Source organism: Palaemon carinicauda, chromosome 4, assembly GCF_036898095.1.
Source record: "Palaemon carinicauda isolate YSFRI2023 chromosome 4, ASM3689809v2, whole genome shotgun sequence".
Taxonomy (NCBI): domain Eukaryota; kingdom Metazoa; phylum Arthropoda; class Malacostraca; order Decapoda; family Palaemonidae; genus Palaemon; species Palaemon carinicauda.
In genome coordinates, this window is record NC_090728.1 from 68,886,950 (window position 1) to 68,905,535 (window position 18,586).

The 18,586-nt window shown below is 53.3% G+C and overlaps 1 long non-coding RNA gene and 1 pseudogene across 1 annotated transcript in view; both read right to left on the reverse strand.

Annotated features, from left to right (window-relative positions):
• Positions 1-18,586, reverse strand: part of LOC137639112 (uncharacterized) — a 96,093-nt gene that overhangs the window by 43,921 nt on the left and 33,586 nt on the right. The gene's annotated exons all lie outside the window — the stretch shown is intronic.
• On the reverse strand, positions 5,111-5,229 carry LOC137640368 (5S ribosomal RNA; annotated as a pseudogene).

An 18,586-nucleotide genomic window follows, 5' to 3' on the forward strand; every position in this document is an offset into this window, starting at 1 on the left:
ACCGATCGTGTGGAAGGTTGTAGGCTAGGTACTGCACTAGCTGGTGCGGCAGCAACCTTCTCCGCACGAAAGTCCTGCATTAGAGACGTCAGTTTAGACTGCATGTCTTGCAGTAGAGACCACTTAGGGTCTACGGGAGCAGGTGCGGCGACAGACGGTGTTACTGTCTGAAGCGGTACCGCTTTGCCTCTCTTAGGCGGTGAGCAGTCATCGGATGACGGCAGCGAGTCCGAACTGACCCAGTGGCTACAACCGGGCCGTTGGACTTGCGCTGAAGGGACCGACTTGCGTTTTAACGGTCGTGAGACCTTGGTCCAGGGTTTCTTGCGAGAAACACCTTCCGAAGACGAGGTATAAATGGGCTCTCTCGTCTTAGATAGGTAGGAGCGATCTTGGGTAGATACGCCCGATACCACGGAGGGAATGTCTGTTCGCTGATTAAAGCCTCTCGAACCCATTTGTCGTACGACATTGCTTCTCCCCTGGACTTGGGAGCTTGCAAGAGGTCCCGGACTAGGAGGACGACAGGCACGAACAAACGAACCCTCAAGCGCAACACTATCCACAACACTATCACTCGGCACTTTAGCACTTCCCACTGCACTTTTGCACTTAAGCTCCTTCACATCCGCCATGAGCTGATTACGGTCACTAGCAAGGGACTCAACTCTCTCACCCAGAGCCTGGATGGCACGCATCATATCAGCCATCGAAGGTTCCTGAGTGCCAGGAGGGGAGTTAGGAGCAACCACTACAGGGGAAGGAATAGGTTGTGGGGCATGAGGAGAGGATATATCAATAGAACGAGAAGAACTTCTCCTAACTCTATCTCTCTCAAGCCTACGTGTATACTTTTGAAATTCGATAAAATCGAATTCCGAAAGGCCAACGCACTCCTCACACCGATCTTCCAATTGACAGGTTTTATCCCGACAATTGGAACAAACAGTGTGAGGGTCGATAGAAGCCTTCGGAAGACGCCTTGAACAGTCCCTAGCATTGCACTTCCTAAATTTGGGGACTTGTGAAGGGTCAGACATTTTGAATTGGTCAAAGGGAAATTCAAAAAACTATCAAAAAGTCATCAACAAAGAATCCGTTATCAAAAAGAGTTCAAGGATTTGTGTGAAGAGAAACCCTGCACAGCGAAAGCTCAAAACTAGAATAAAGTACTTCACCAATTAGATGTGAAAAAACTCCAGTTTAGCAACAGCGAGTAAGTACGTCTTGTCGACACCTCGACAGAGAGAAAATTGAGTCTTTGTTTACACTGAGAACTGGGTATCTGGTCGACAGATGGCGCTGTTGGGCACACCCGCAACCTGTGTAGCGATCGCTGGCGAGTTTTTACCGTAGAGTTGTCTGTCGAGCAACAGAGTTGCAGCTATATAATCACCGGCTAAGTTAAATATTGAAAATTAGAATTACAAACAATTCATTATTGAAGTCTTCGAAATTTCAAAGATACCATTTTCTGTATGGCCCATACAAAACATTATGGATAATCCTGCACCAAATTTTCCATATAGTACTGTAGCGTAATGCAAAATAAATATGACAAATTTGATAAACAGTACAGTACTTTGTATTTTTCCTAACTACTGTATACAAAACTGGAGCTCTTTACATTGGAGTTATTATTTTGGCAATAGTTGAAACTAGCCATTAAAGATTTTGCGAGGTGTAACTACCCTCAGTTATCTAGCAGAGAGGGGTAGCAGGGGTAGACCAACCACACCGCTCACACCTGCTCTAGTAAACAACCGTCACTTTGTAATTACAGAAGGACTTCCTGGAGAAGGTAACGCCAAGACCAATATGTGTAAAGAGCTTCAAGTTAGTATAGTTCAGAAAAATATAAACTATTTCAAATGCCATGTACTTTGGCACTGTATACAAACCCTCTGCTCTTTACAGTGGTGAGACACTCCATGGTGGGTAAAAGTCCAAAAACAACTGCCTGGTGACTGTCCTGGGGTGACACTGTGCTTTACATGAGCTGTTTATAGGGAACCATGACAACACAATATCCTTTTTAGATGACGGCCTGAGCAATCCGTGCTAGGTGGAGAATTTAGCAATGTGACTTGACCAGGTAGCCATAAATTTGGAGCTGTGCTCCTCACTTAACCTAGCCATAGCCTGACCCCCCTCGCTGGAGGATGGGGACATGGCAAATATATAAACATGACAAATTCGAAGATAATTTGTATTTTTCCTAACCATACAAACCTTAGCTATTTACATTGGGTTTACCTTTTAGCGTAGCTGAAATGGCGAGCCATTAGAATTTAACGAGGGTGTATTACCCCCGCGCTAGTTAGAGGGGGGGGGGGGTAGGGAAGTGGTAGCTAGCTACCCCTCCCTGCCCCTCACACACCGGTGAATGCTCACTTTCACTTAGAGGGGGACAGGGCTGGCGGGCAAATATATGTAAATAACTAAGGTTTGTATGGTTAGGAAAAATACAAATTATCTTCGAATTTGTCATTTGTTCCGTAACCGAAATACAAACCACGCTATTTACATTGTGTGACTTACCCCTTAGGAAGGGTGGAAAGTCCCCAGCCATACTGGCTTTGGCTTTACCCGGGGACTCAGAATCCGAGTGAGTCGCACTTGAGAAAAGGAGTCCCTGCACCTCACATGTTCCTTGCTCCGCAAGGAACCGTGTGGCCTACATAAGCCTGTGTGTGAAGGAAGAAGTGTGACCCATCCTAGGCACTTGACCTGGAGTTCCAGAAGGAACTCTGGGTTAGGACGATCCCAATACCACCTCGTCAGGGTATGGGGGACGCGACAGTACAGTATTGACTCAATACTCGGAACACCAGGAAGCATGGTTTATCTGCAGAGGTTCGAGGTCAGCTATGCAGAGACCAGGATGCTGCTTCCCAGTAGAGGGGACGATGAAGAAAAAAGTAAGGGCCAGACATACTTCTTTCGTTCATGCAGACTAAAACCTGATAACAATGCCCTCAACCTTCTGCTACCTGTCCAAAAAGGAGCCTGAGGTTAGACCAGCTGTTGTGTAGCCACCACAGAGCGATAGAAACGTATCAAAACTCCTGTGGGTCACGCCCTGCAGGAAGCAGGCTGCGAAGGTCATTACACGCTTCCAGACTCCAGCTTGTAGCACCTGCGTCACAGAGTAGTATTACTCGAAGGCAAGGGACGTTGCGATGTATCCGACATCGTACTATAGGGCGACGTGACGGGGGAGGGTCTGGATTCAGGTCGAGATAAATGTCCTTGAGTTCGAGGTGAAGAGGTATACTGGTGACACTCTCCCGTGTCCTTCTTGTGCTCCCAAACCGGCTGCAACTGAGGACAAACTGCAGCTGTTCCCAAAGCTAACCTCTCGATTCCTTTACTGGCAAGAAGAAGGTTTTGGGACATCAGATACAGAATGGTGACTCGAAATCTTGAAGGAATTGGACCGAAGGGCCGGGTCCCCGAGATTCTGAGTCTAGCCAACAACTCAGGAGCAAACCTGAATGTTGCCTTCCCCCATTCCTCAGAAAGGGCGGAGTCATACGAGACCAAGAAGATTGCTTACACACTGGCCGCGGCCAGAGTGAGCAGGAGACCCAAGACGGAATACGATTAGAGGCCTGACGTAAAGGGTCTTGAGAAGATCTTTTAAGGGACTAAAAAGTCCGAGCCATGTTCCATGGTGGAGGTCTCACTCCGACTAGGGCAGGGACGTTCGCAGCTTTGCATGAGCGAGGAAAGATCCAGCTAGAAGGAAAAACTTATTCCTTTCAGCCTGAAGGCCCGGGAAAGGCTGAGCGACAGGCTACAATGCCGAGAGCGGAAAGGAGTTTCCACCCACCGTAAAGCAATAAGTTAGGTATTGCTTAAGAAGAGGCCTCGAGGGAAGAGGTATATCTCCCACGACACCAACCACCGAAGACTCTCCACTTCGCCTGGAAGACCCCTATGGATGCCTATCGCAGATAACGCGACCTCCGCCCCGCGACTGTGGCGGGTTATCTCTTCTTGAGGAGGAGGCGTAGTGTCTCCAGGCATGAAGCCGAAGCGACGCCACGGTTCGTGAAAGATGTTGCTGTGTGGTTGTTTGAGTAGCCTGTGCTGTGGGAGAAGCTCTCCCGGGAGTTCCGTCAGGGGAAGCAGAGGGTCCGGAAACCGTTCTGCGTATAGTCCCAGTGGAGCTCTCAGGGCCATTCAAAGGTTGACAGACAACCTGGTCTTGTTGAGACCCATTCTCAACAGACAACCTGGTCTTGTTGAGACCCATTCTCAACAGACAACCAAGAGGGGAAGACACAGGCGTCGATGATGTCCCACCATCACCGGAATGCATCTTGCCAGAGTCTCGGGGTCTGAGACTGGGGGGGAAGAACAGCGGAAGCTTGAGGTTCCAAGCTGTCGCGATTAGGTCCCCCAGACCAGGACTTGCTGGTTACTCAAGGCCAAAGACCCCCAGGTACACTCTCTCTACGAGGCTCTGCTCGGATAGTCGGAGAGAACATTCCTCTGCCCGGAGTGCGCGAGCCGATGGTGGTATTGAGAGGATTTTAAATCATCTCAGTATCTCTACTGCAAGATGCGAAGATATGAAAATGCGTCCCTTGCTGGTTACAACACGCCAGTAACATGAAGTCGTCGCGCACAGAGCGACTCGGCAGGAGCTGTAGGATCTGTAGAGGGGCCAGACTACGGCCCCTAAGCCTGCCTGAATGATGGAGAGGTATCCTTCAGGTCCTGACCATAGGCCTGGACCGGAACATGCCCCCCCCCCCCCCTTTTCTTTGACGAGTCCGAGAACCGCATCAAAAATATGGGGAAAGGACGAGGATATCCACTCCCATCAAGAGGTTCCATAGGTCAACACCCATTGCAGGTCTAATCGTTCCGCTGGTCCCATAGGGGCCCGAAAGTCCAGTTAATCGTTGCTTTGAAACCACCGGAACTTGGGCCGCCCCATAGGGAACTTATCATGAGGCGACCATTCGGAACTTTAGACGGGTCAATGAGGAAATGAGACCTAAGAAATGTAGGGCTGAAAGCTCTGCCTGACTGAAAAAAGGGACTGCAACTCTCCTCAGCCTTGCCACAGTCAACTGAAGGGAAGGCTCGGAGGCGGCGGCAACAGAATCTGGCGTCCCCAGGCGGTCACCCATCCAAGTACCGACCAGAGCCGACGTTGCTTAACCTCGCTGGACGGACGAGAAGCGGGGTATCCAACGTGGTATGGCCATAGACTCAAAATCATGGCTAGATACTACAGATGTTGAGGCAGAAGAAGAGAAGGCTCCAAGCAAATTACCATGAAACCCCACTCATGGTAAGCATCCGGAAGCTTGTCCCGGCGTTGAAGAAGGTCGAACCCGAGCTTATCGGAGTTGACCAGACCTCCAAAAGGCGAAGGAGGCGGAAGCCTGCTCCTGAGTGGTCATGAGAAAAGCAGGGAGAGTTCTCTGGGGAAAAACCTGCGATGCCACGGTGGGATCGCCACACTGCATCTTAAGCAGGAATACCTGTAGTCTAGGCTGAATTCCACGAGCTTCCTGGAAGATGGATGGAATGGAAACTGAAAATACCCGTCCATCCAATCCAGGGCCTAAGGAGTCCTGTCGCCTCGTTACCAGTCTGATCGATTCTGCTGTTCCACGTTGGACGAAGTTTGTTCGACAAACTTGATCAGTGCTGAGAGGTCAACTGTGGAATTCCCGTCTCAGATACTTTCCTACGAGAAAGGATCGACTGAAGAAGCCCGGGGTGAAGCCGTCGATGATCCTATGGAGGACCTTCTCCTAAGGCATGGACCATTCTGCCCAAATTTGCAAACTCTTGCCGACCCTATGGCATAGAAATTCAGAGACACTGAATTCCCTGACAGAGACAGCAGGCGCGATATCCTTGGCTGATCACGGAGATCGTGCAGGAATCGGAATCGGGAAGCTGTTATCCGGATGAGTAACCTTAAGCATCCTCCCAACGTGAAACCTGCAAGGGGGGAGGGGGGGGAATCCTAGAGTTCGTGAACTCTGCCGCTCCCTCTAGGATCATGCCCCCCCGCGGGAGCCTCCCGTGTTACCTGTTCCTGACAGGAGGGGACTGCTGTAGCACACCTTGTCTCAGTTGACGTAGCCGGTCCAAAAACTTAAGCCGACGAGGCAGAAAGAAAGAGGCGCTGGAGCCCCGCAGGGTCTGGAAGAAAGCGCCCTGGAGGAGTGAAAACGTAAGTTAACTTCCTCCACACAATCGCTGTCTATGTCTCTGTCCTTGGGCACAAACAAGCTCTTCCCATGGATGGAAGGGTGTCTGAGGTTGTCGACATCCACGGATGAGACACCCGAAAGGAAGCCCTTGGTCATTGTGTCCAGATGTCCAACATCGAGCTTGCCCGCAAGTTCGAAACTTGGTGACGAAACGCCAAGGTGCTTGAGCCCGAGAGGAGGAAAGTACCCATGATCTTCCAGTAGCTTCCTTGAACAAAACCTCGGGTCACAACCGAGGAGGGAAAAGACCTGGTAAGCTCCTTTCAAGAGATGGAGAAGTGGAAGGGGTAAACCAGTCACCCCTTGACCGAAGGAGAAATCTCGAACGGAAAGCTCCCTGGCAAAACCCTTCCAGGGAATGACGGGGAAGGGCTAACCCAAGTTCTGGAAAGAAGAATGTTGCTTAGACTTCCCTGAAGATTCTTCCTATTCTTGCAGGTGCCATGCTCTGCGTTTACGGGGTGAGGCCGTGTTCTGGAAATACGCTCCAGAAGACTCGCCAGGCTGGCCATGCTGCGAAACCCCAACGGGAATCGCAGCCGCAATCGCCCTGGCGCTCGCGCGAAGGTGAATCAATGGTTTGCGCGTGGCCGAATGCGGAAGCGCCCATGCGCGGGCACGCAGGAACGCAAACGAAAGTGCGTAAAGGAGCGCAGAAGGAGGGTGAGAGTGGTAGGTGGGGCGAGAGCTGGTGATCGGCGAGCGATGACCCGTAGGCGAGCAATGGATACTGCAGGAATCAAGCCGACGTTCGAGCGATGAAACACCGTCGGTCCGCGCAACGGAACACCGTCGGACCGCGCGACGGAACACCATCGGACCGCGCGACGGAACACTGTCGGACCGCGCGATGGAACACCGTTGGACCGCGCGACGGAACACCGTCGGACCGAGCGACGGAACTCCGTCGGACCGCGCGACGGAACTCCGTCGGACCGCGAGACGGAACACCGTCGGACCGCGAGACGGAACAATGGCAGTCCGCGCGACAGAACACCGGCGGTCCCTGCGACGAAACACCGGCGGTCCGCACGACGGAACACCGTCCTTCCGCGCGATGGAAAAACCGATGGTTCGCGCGCGGGCGAACATTGGAGAGCATGTGCGCGGTCGCGCATGAGCGTAGGCACGCGGGCGTGTGGACGCTCAGGCACGCGGGCGTGCGGGTGAGCGCAGGCGGTCGGGAGACCGATGACGCATAGGAGGGCGATGGCGCGTTGACGAGCAATGGCGCGTTCTGGCGAGTGATAGCCCGTAGAAAAGTGAAGGCGCGTTGGCAAACTTTGGCGCGTTGGCGAGCGGTGGTGCGTGAACAAAACGCTAGCGCGCAGGTGAAGAATCGCGCGGGCGCGTAGGCGATTGCCAACGCGAGAGACTATCGATGGTTAGCGCGCATCGCGCTAACAGAAGGCGCGCATGTGCATCAGGAAGGTGAGCGCTGAGGCAAGCTGTTAATCAGGCGATCCTAGACGGTCAGAAAAACCGTTGGCGCCCATTGATGCGTGGCAGAAAAGGGCGCGCAGACGTGCGCTGGCGAGAGGAAAGCTGGCGCACAGAAGGACAGAAGTAAAGGTGAGCGCTGGCGAGCAGGAGGAAGATCCCAAAGCTAACCTCTCGATTCCTTTACTGGCAAGAAGGAGAAGGTTTTGGGACATCAGATACAGAATGGTGACTCGAAATCTTGAAGGAATTGGACCAAAGGGCCGGGACCCCAAGATTCTGAGTCTAGCCAACAACTCAGGAGCGAACCTGAATGTTGCCTTCCCCATTCCTTAGAAAGGGCGGAGTCGTACGAGACCAGGAAGATTGCTTACACACTGGCCATGGCCAGAGTGAGCAGGAGCCCCAAGACGGAATACGATCAGCGGCCTGACGTAAAGGGTCTTCAGAAGATCTCTTAAGGGACTAAAAAGTCCTAGCCATGCTCCAAGTTGGAGGTCTCACTCCGGCTAGGGCAGGGACGTTCGCAGCTTCGCATGAGCGAGGAAAGGTCCAGCGGGAAGCAAAAAATTATTCCTTAAAGCCTGAAGGTCCGGGAAAGGCTGAGCGACAGGCTTCATTGCCGAGAGCGGAAAAGAGTTTCCTCCCGCTGAAAGGCAATAAGATCGTTATTGCTGGAGAAGAGGCCTCAAGGGAAGATGTATATCTCCCACGACACCAACCACAGAAGACTCTCCACTTCGTCTGGATGACCCCTGCGGATGACTATCGCAGATGACGCGACCTCCGTCCCGCGACTGTAGCAGGTTGTCTCTTCTTGAGGAGGTGGTGTAGTGTCTCCAGGCATGAAGCCGAAGCGACGCCCTGGCTCGTGAAAGACGTTGCAGCGTGGTTGTTTGAGTAGCCTGTGCCGTGGGAGAAGCTCTCCCGGGAGTTCCGTCAGGGGAAGCAGAGGGTCCGGAAACCGTTCTGCGCATAGTCCCAGTGGAGCTCTCAGGGCCATTGAAAGGTTGACAGACAACGTGGTCTTGTTGAGACCCATTCTCAACAGACAACAAAGGAGGGAAAACGCAGGCGTCGATGTTGTCCCACCATCACCAGAATGCATCTTGCCAGAGTCTCGGGGTTTGAGACTGGGGGGGGAAGAACAGCGGAAGCTTGAGGTTTCAAGTGGTCGCGATCCGGTCCCCCAGACCAGGACTTGCTGGTTACTCAAGGCCAAAGACCCCCAGGTACACTCTCTCTACGAGGCTCTGCTCGGATAGTCGGAGAGAACATTCCTCTGCCCGGAATGAGAGAGCCGATGGTGGTATTGAGAGTATCTCAAATCATCTCAGTATCTCTAATGCAAGATGCGAAGGTGTGAAAATGTGTCCCCTGCTGGTTAGAACACGCCAGTACCATGAAGTTGACGCGCACGGAGCGACTCGGCAGGAGCTGTAGGATCTGTAGAGGGGCCAGACTACGGCCACTAAGCCTGCCTGAATGATGGAGAGGTATCCTTCAGGTCCTGACCATAGGCCTGGACCGGAACATGCCCCCGCCCCCCCCGCCCTCCTTTTCTTTGAAGAGTCCGAGAACAACATAAAAAATGTGGGGAAAGGACAAGAATATCCACTTACATCAAGAGGTTCCATAGGTCAACCCCCATTGCAGGTCTAATCGTTCCGCTGGTCCCATAGGGGCCAGAAAGTCCAGTTAATCGTTGCTTTGAAACCACCGGAACTTGGGCCGCCCCACAGGGAACTTATCCTGAGGCGACCGTTCGGAACTTTAGACGGGTCAATGAGAAAAAGAGAACTAGGAAACGTTCCAAGGTAGGGGTGAAAGCTCTGCTTGACTGAAAACAGGTACTGCGACTCTCCTCAGCCTTGCCACAGTCAACTGAAGGGAAGGCTCAGAGGAGGTGGCAACAGGATCTGGCGTCCCCAGGCGGTCACCCATCCAAGTACCGACGTTGCTTAACCTCGCTGGACAGACGAGAAGCGGGGTTTCCAACGTGGTATGGCCGTTGACTCAATATCATGGCTAGATACTCCAGATGTTGAGGCAGAAGAAGAGAAGGCTCCTAGCAAAATACCATGAACCCCCAATCATGGTAAGCATCCGGAAGCTTGTCCCAGCGCTGAAGAAGGTCGAACCCGAGCCTACCGGAGTTGACCAGACCTCCAAAAGGCGAAGGAGGCGGAAGCCTGCACCTGAGCGGCCATGAGGAAAGCAGGGAGAGTTCTCTAGGGAAAAATCCTGCAATACCACGGCGGGATTGCCACACTGCATCTTAAGCAGGAATACCTGTAGTCTAGGTTGAATTCCACGAACTTCCTGGAAGATGGATAGAATGGAAACTTTAAGTACCCGTCCATCCGATCCAGGGCCTAAGGAGTCCTGTCGCCTCGTTACCAGTCTGATCGATTCTGCTGTTCCACGCTGGACGAAGTTTGTTCGACAAACTTGATCAGGGCTGAGAGGTCGACTACGGAACTCCCGTCTCAGATACTTCCTTACAAGAAAGGATCGACTGAAGAAGCCGGGGGTGAAGCCGTCGACGATCCTATGGAGGACCTTCTCCTAAGGCATGGACCATTCTGCCCAAATTTGCAAACTCTTGCCGACTCTATGGCATAGAGGTTCAGAGACACTGAATTCGCTGACAGAGACGGCAGGCGCGATATCCTTGGCCGATCACAGAGATCGTGCAGGAATGGGCATCGGGAAGCTGTTTTCCGGATGAGTAACCTTAGGCATCCTCCCAGCGTGAAACCTGCAAGGGAGGGGGGGGGAGCCAATCCTAGAGTTCGTGAACTCTGCCGCTCCCTCTAGGATTATGCCCCCCCCGGGGGAGCCTCCCGTGCTAACTATTCCTGACAGGAGGGGACTGCTGTAGCACACCTTGTCTCAGTTGACGTAGCCGGTCCAAAAACTTAAGCCAACGAGGCAGAAAGAAAGAGGCGCTGGAGCCCCGCAGAGTCTGGAAGAAAGCGCCTTGGAGGAGTGAAAACAGAAGTCGACTTCCTCTGCACAATCGCTGTCTATTTCTCTGTCCTTGGGTACAAACAAGCTCTTCCCATGGATGGAAGGGTGTCTGAGGTTGTCGACATCCACGGATGAGACACCCGAAAGGAAGCCCTTGGTCATTGCGTCCAGATGTCCAACATCGAGCTTGCGCGCAAGTTCTAACTTGGCGACGAAACGCCAAGGTGCTTGAGCCCGAGAGTACGAAAGTACCCATGATCTTCCAGTAGCTTCCTTGAACAAAACCTCGGGTCGCAACCGAGGAGGGAAAAGACCTGGTAAGCTCCTTTCACGAGATGGAGAAGAGGAAGGGGTAAACCAGTCACCCCTTGGCCGGAGGAGAAATCTCGAACGGAAAGCTCCCTGGCAAAACCCTTCCAGGGAATGACGGGAAGGGCTAACCCAAGTTCTGGAAAGAAGAATGTTGCTCAGACTTCCCTGAAAATTCTTCCTGCTCTTGCATGTGCCATGCTCTGCGTTTACGGGGTAAGGCCGTGTTCTGGAAATACGCTCCAGAAGACTCGCCAGGCTGGCCATGCTGCGAAACCACAATGGGAATCGCGGTCACAATCGCCCTGGCGCTCGCGCGATGGTTAATCAATGGTTTGCGCGTGGGAGAACGTGGAAGCGCCCATGCGCGGGCACGCAGGAACGCAAACGAAGGTGAGCGAAGGAGCACAGAAGGAGGGCGAGCGTGGTAGGAAGGGCGAGAGCTGGTGGTCGGCGAGCGATAACCCATAGGCGAGCAAAGGGTACTGCAAGAATCAAGCCGACGTTCGCGCGAAGAAACGCCGTCGGTCCGCGCGACGGATCCCCGTCGGTCCGCGCGACTGATCCCCGTCGGTCCGCGCGACGGAACGCCGTCGGTCCGCGCGACGGAACGCCGTCGGTCCGCGCGACGGAACGCCGTCGGTCCGCGCGACGGAACGCCGTCGGTCCGCGCGACGGAACGCCGTCGGTCCGCGCGACGGAACGCCGTCGGTCCGCGCGACGGAACGCCGTCGGTCCGCGCGACGGAACGCCGTCGGTCCGCGCGACGGAACGCCGTCGGTCCGCGCGACGGAACGCCGTCGGTCCGCGCGACGGAACGCCGTCGGTCCGCGCGACGGAACGCCGTCGGTCCGCGCGACGGAACGCCGTCGGTCCGCGCGACGGAACGCCGTCGGTCCGCGCGACGGAACGCCGTCGGTCCGCGCGACGGAACGCCGTCGGTCCGCGCGACGGAACGCCGTCGGTCCGCGCGACGGAACGCCGTCGGTCCGCGCGACGGAACGCCGTCGGTCCGCGCGACGGAACGCCGTCGGTCCGCGCGACGGAACGCCGTCGGTCCGCGCGACGGAACGCCGTCGGTCCGCGCGACGGAACGCCGTCGGTCCGCGCGACGGAACGCCGTCGGTCCGCGCGACGGAACGCCGTCGGTCCGCGCGACGGAACGCCGTCGGTCCGCGCGACGGAACGCCGTCGGTCCGCGCGACGGAACGCCGTCGGTCCGCGCGACGGAACGCCGTCGGTCCGCGCGACGGAACGCCGTCGGTCCGCGCGACGGAACGCCGTCGGTCCGCGCGACGGAACGCCGTCGGTCCGCGCGACGGAACGCCGTCGGTCCGCGCGACGGAACGCCGTCGGTCCGCGCGACGGAACCCCGTCGGTCCGCGCGACGGAACCCCGTCGGTCCGCGCGACGGAACGCCGTCGGTCCGCGCGACGGAACGCCGTCGGTCCGCGCGACGGAACGCCGTCGGTCCGCGCGACGGAACGCCGTCGGTCCGCGCGACGGAACGCCGTCGGTCCGCGCGACGGAACGCCGTCGGTCCGCGCGACGGAACGCCGTCGGTCCGCGCGACGGAACGCCGTCGGTCCGCGCGACGGAACGCCGTCGGTCCGCGCGACGGAACGCCGTCGGTCCGCGCTACGGAACGCCGTCGGTCCGCGCGACGGAACCCCGTCGGTCCGCGCGACGGAACCCCGTCGGTCCGCGCGACGGAACCCCGTCGGTCCGCGCGACGGAACCCCGTCGGTCCGCGCGACGGAACCCCGTCGGTCCGCGCGACGGAACCCCGTCGGTCCGCGCGACGGAACCCCGTCGGTCCGCGCGACGGAACCCCCGTCGGTCCGCGCGACGGAACCCCGTCGGTCCGCGCGACGGAACCCCGTCGGTCCGCGCGACGGAACCCCGTCGGTCCGCGCGACGGAACCCCGTCGGTCCGCGCGACGGAACCCCTTCGGTCCGCACGACGGAACCCCGTCGGACCGCGCGACGGAACACCGTCGGACCGCGCGACGGAACTCAGTCGGACAGCGAGACGGAACACCGTCGGTCCGCGCGACAGAACACCGGCGGTCCGCACGACGGAACACCGTTCTTCCACGCGATGGAAAAACCGATGGTTCGCGCGCGGGCGAACATTGGAGAGCATGTGCGCGGTCGCGCATGAGCGTAGGCACGCGGGCACGTGGGCGTGTGGACGCTCAGGCACGCGGGCGTGCGGGTGAGCGCAGGCGGTCGGGAGACCGATGACGCATAGGCGGGCGATGGCGCGTTGACGAGCAATGGCGCGTTGACGAGCAATGGCGCGTTGACGAGCAATGGCGCGTTGACGAGCAATGGCGCGTTGACGAGCAATGGCGCGTTCTGGCATGTGATAGCCCGTAGAAGAGTGAAGGCGCGTTGGCAAACTTTGGCGCGTTGGCGAGCGGTGGTGCGTGAACAAAACGCTAGCGCGCAGGTGAAGAATCGCGCGGGCGCGTAGGCGATTGCCAACGCGAGAGACTATCGATGGTTAGCGCGCATCGCGCTAACAGAAGGCGCGCATGTGCATCAGGAAGGTGAGCGCTGAGGCAAGCTGTTAATCAGGCGATCCTAGACGGTCAGAAAAACCGTTGGCGCCCATTGATGCGTGGCAGAAAAGGGCGCGCAGACGTGCGCTGGCGAGAGGAATGCTGGCGCACAGAAGGACAGAAGTAAAGGTGAGCGCTGGCGAGCAGGAGGAAGATCTACGGCAAGACTCAGCTACCGGAGATCGTGATAAACAGCAGGCGAGCGCTAGATCGCTACTGATGGTGTCCAGGGAAACTGACACGCATGGCAGATCGATGGCGATCGTTGACGCGTAGGAGATCGCTGACGAGCAGGCGAACGTTGACGCGTAAGAGATCGCTGACGAGTAGGCGAACGTTGAAGCGTAGGAGATCGCTGACGAGCAGGCGAACGTTGACGCGTAGGAGATCGCTGACGAGCAGGCGAACGTTGACGCGTAGGAGATCGCTGACGAGCAGGCGAACGTTGAAGCGTCTATGGTCGCTGGCGAGCTGGAGATCGCTGGCGAGCAGAAGGCAACGCATGGAAGCCTGTGCGTAAAAGAAGAGTCCTTGTCCAAGACCTGAACCGAAGTTCTAGATCGCGAGGGCGAATGTGGGCGAACAGGGCACGTGACAGGAACCAACTGGAACAGCAGAGATGATCATCATGAGAGCGCTGACGAACAGGAGAGCGCTGGCGAACAGGAGAGCGCTGGCGAACAGGAGAGCGCTAGCGATCAGGAAAGCACTGATGAGCAGGAGAGCGCTGGCAAACAGGAGAGCGCTGGCGAACAGGAGAGCGCTAGCGATCAGGAAAGCGTTGATGAGCAGGAGAGAGCCTGTGCGCTAACACTGAGCAGGAGATCAGGAGAGCGCCTGTGCGCTAACACTGAGCAGGAGAGAACACAGCAGAAGGGCGCGCAGGGGAACCCTGACACGCAAGGGAAGAACCCCCGTGGGAGGCAACCCTTTGCCCCGAAGGGATCGTTGTCCGTTGGGAGACTGAAGTCCGTCGGAAGACCGTTGTCTGTCTGTCGGGAGACCGATGTTCGTTGGAAGACCATTGTCCGTCGGGAAGACCGTTGTCCGTCGGGAAGACCGTTGCCCGTCGGAAGACGAGGTCAGACTGCAGTCCATCTGCACCAGGGGCGAAGATCAAGAAGAAGGAGATGTAGGCTGCATATGGAGATTCAAAAAGGCGCCTCTTAGTACCCTTATAGGGAGAAGGGAGGCCCTTACGACGTAGCGGACGGTGAGCCTTACGGCGAAGGAGGCCAACAGCAACAACAGCAGAAGAGTCCTCCGAAGAGGAGTCTCTATGAGTGTACTCTCTCGCGAACGAAAGAGAAACACTTCGTAGAAGAGACGGGTCAACCAGTGACCTTCAAAGAGCAAACCTCCGAAGAGGGGCTCCTGCAGTCGCCCAGCCCCTTGAGCGTAACTGCAGGTGCGACCGCTCAGCACCAAGAGCATAGTCGCACGAAAAAAAGGCAAGAGAAGAACCCCCCAAAAGGGCAAAAACTCAAGCCTGGACAGGAAAAACTTCCCTCGGAAGGAAAGTTACCCACCCAAGGAGGCAAGCCTCCTGAGAGTTCTAAAATGAACTGGAGAGCTGTCAGTCGTCACGGGAGTACTTCCAGAAGAAGGAGAACACGCCCCTGACGAAGATCTATAGGGGAGGCAGCAACAGACGAAACCCCAGGCCTCAACAAGACAGCTCACTCCGTAGTCACATTACAGAAACGAACTAGATCGGTAACTGTGAAAAAATAAAACAAAAGCAATAGTTAACATTCATTCCCCCGGGAAGGCTCCGAAGAGGAATCCCGAGGGAAAGGAACACAAGAATTACACAACAGGCACGTGCCCTCACAACCAGTTACACTCACGGAAGGAGAGCTGTAACCAACACAGAATTATAACAATTATAATTATGTAACTATGTAATTATGTAATTAAAAAAAAAAAAATGAATGAACACTAAAGAAAGAACGAAAACCCCGAAAGGAATCGTTCTACAAAACTGAAGAATCAACAAATACAATTAGATTCATAAACTAATTGAGACAAAACGTACGGCGTAGCAACCCCTCCACACGGGAAGGAGGCTACAAAGGCGTAGTAAGTAACGTAGTAAAAGGGTGAACGACCTCAAGAGAGAGAGAGAGAGAGAGAGAGAGAGAGAGAGAGAGAGAGAGAGAGAGAGAGAGAGAGAGAGAGAGAGAGAGAGAGAGAGAGAGAAAGACCGAAGTCAAACTCGATCGCGACCCAAAAAATTACACCATGGTGGCCTTACTGCCGACTCCACGGAGATATCGTACACTACACAAACAAGCACAAACTCTGAAAAGGAAATTTACTGATTTCTATACTCAAATATGAGAAAATGTTTACATATATATTGAGTAAAAGAAAAGTAAGTGATTAAGTAAAGACAAAACAAACAATGGCTGCCAAGCGAGGACAAAGACAGAGATGTCTGTCCATGTCCGAGCCAAAAGTGAAAGTGAGCATTCACCGGTGTGGGGGGGGGGAGGGGTAGCTAGCTACCACTCACCTACCCCCCCCCGCTAACTAGCCCGGGGGTAATACACCCTAGTTAAATTCTAATGGCTCGCCATTTCAGCTACGCTAAAAGGTAAACCCAATGTAAATAGCGTGGTTTGTATTTCGGTTACGGAACAAATATACAATTAGGTTAGACAAGGGATAATGGAACCCACCGGCAGTCAGAGGAGATCAGCTTGCAGAGTTCCTCTGATGCTGGACCCAAAGTGAGGGAAGAGTAAAATAGGTGGTGGCCACTAATTCACACATTTAACCTAGGCTTACTCGCTGGTAACATCTGCCCGCAGCCAAGTGCTACTTGTCCTACAAGGAAACTGAGGTGTTATTAACTGGGTTTTATGCAACCACCACAGGACCTAAGGTAAATGTATCCAGGTTCCTGTGGATTATATCTTGCAGGTAGTGGGCAGTGAAAGTTGTTTGCCGTTTCTACATGTCCGCTTTAGTACCTGTATCACAGATAAATTCTTTTTGAACTCCAGAGATGTGCTGACTCCCTTGACGTTGTGAGCACGTGGACGACAACTGAAAGGTGAGGAGCCTGGTTGTAGGGCTCTCTTGATTATCTGTCTAATCTAGGAAGATATGAAGTTCTTTGTAATCTTCCTCTTGGCTCTCCCCGTGCTCTTATAGACTTCTGATTTGAGGGTGTCTCTAAGCCCTTTAAGGCATTTTCTCAGTGTCCTCACAGGGCAGAATAACAGTTGGTCTGGGTCATCTGTTACAAAACGGAGAGACTCAATCCAGAAGGCCTGAATCTAGGATCCGGTACAGCCGGATTTTGAGGCTGAGTTACAAATTTTTGGACGAAACTGAGCGGCACTTGCCTCCATCCCCTTAAATTGGCGATGTCATAGGACAGACCATGTAGCTTACCAACTCTATTAGCAGAGGCCAGGGCTAGGAGAAAGACAGTCTTCAGGGTCAAGTCACGATCTGATGCTTGACGAAGAGATTTGTGTGGTGGTCATTTCAGTGAGCGTAGTACTTTCACTACATTCCCAGGAGGAGGTCTGACTTCTGACTGAAGCAGGTGCCCTCAAAATTCCATATGAGGCAAAACAATTCCGTCGAGGATGTAATGTTAAAACCGTTCAGCTTAAAAATGAGGCTTAAGGCCAACTGACAGCCTTTCACCACCGGTACCGAACAGTTTTTTCTCCTTGAGATACAACAAAAATTTCGCTGTTGTTGGTATGGTGACACAGAGGAGAGATACCCTGTCGACAATGCCAACCACAAAACACGAATCACTTTGCTCAATATAATGCAGCAGATGATACCTGGAGGTATTGTAATGTTCTTCCTCAACAAATTAAAAAACTATAAAAATATGATAAAGTAAATTAAAGACCAATGTAAAAAATGTCACAGCCAAAGAAAGCATGTTTGAACAAGAGTGACAGAAAATACCCTGGGCTTGTGTCTGCTGACACTGCACAGAGAACATCTACATCACCTGTGTTGCTTACATCCGATCATACACAACACACTATCACCTGACAGATGAGAACCAAACAATCAGGGCTTCGTAATCTGTATCCTGGCCGCAGATTGGCCCATGGAATGCAACATCATCCAAGAGAATGATACTAGGCCAGGCAGCATCTACCCTTGTCGCAGTCCACTTTTGCATTTTGCGAGCCGTATGTCTACAAGTTTTACTTTGTACTTTAATTACTTTCATTCCTATAATGGCACCTACAAGTGGTTGTGCAGTACAGTACAGTAGATATCATCGTCTAAGTCATCTACAGCATAGCTAATTCATTGTCATCATTCAAGTGTTAATGGAATGATTACCCCATACAAAATGTTAAAATTATTCAGGAATAGAATTACGTACTGTATGTGGCATAATAATTTTTCATTTTAAATAGTTTTAGAGAAATGTTTCATGTCGTGCAGCCTTAAATTATATTGTAACTTTATAGAAATATTCTCCGTGTCCTGTAGCCATATATATTCTACATATTAACATAAGTATACTGCATTGAACGTGTAAAGCAAAACGTACTCCAGTCCTGAACCTGTAAGCTAGGCTAGACTAGCAAAATCTTATGTGTACTGTATGAGCTTCAGTAGTGCACTTAAATATATGCTGTATGTGTAGCAAAAATTGCGTATAAATAAAAGTGTTCATTGGAGTGTGAGAAAGATTTATAACAGTATGGAGAGAGTTTATAAAGGTATAAAAGCCCTGTAAATAGCAAAATATAGGTTTCTCCTGATTTTTGTAACATTTTTATTTTTGCGGGGTTAGGGTCACCCTATAACATAACCCTCATGAAAAGTGAGGGTTAACTGTTTGTTCAGTCCCCAGGGAATAATATAGGCTTTCCTTGTCATGAGTGACTTAATATCGTGAACCATGAAGTAAAAAGGATTACCATTTTTTAATATTATAGTTGAGCGGTCATCACATGTGGTGCATATACCGTGAATGAATCAGGATGATCTTACTATTGAGGTTTATTTTCTAAGACAATATGTAACCCATTTTTTAAAAACAAACATGAC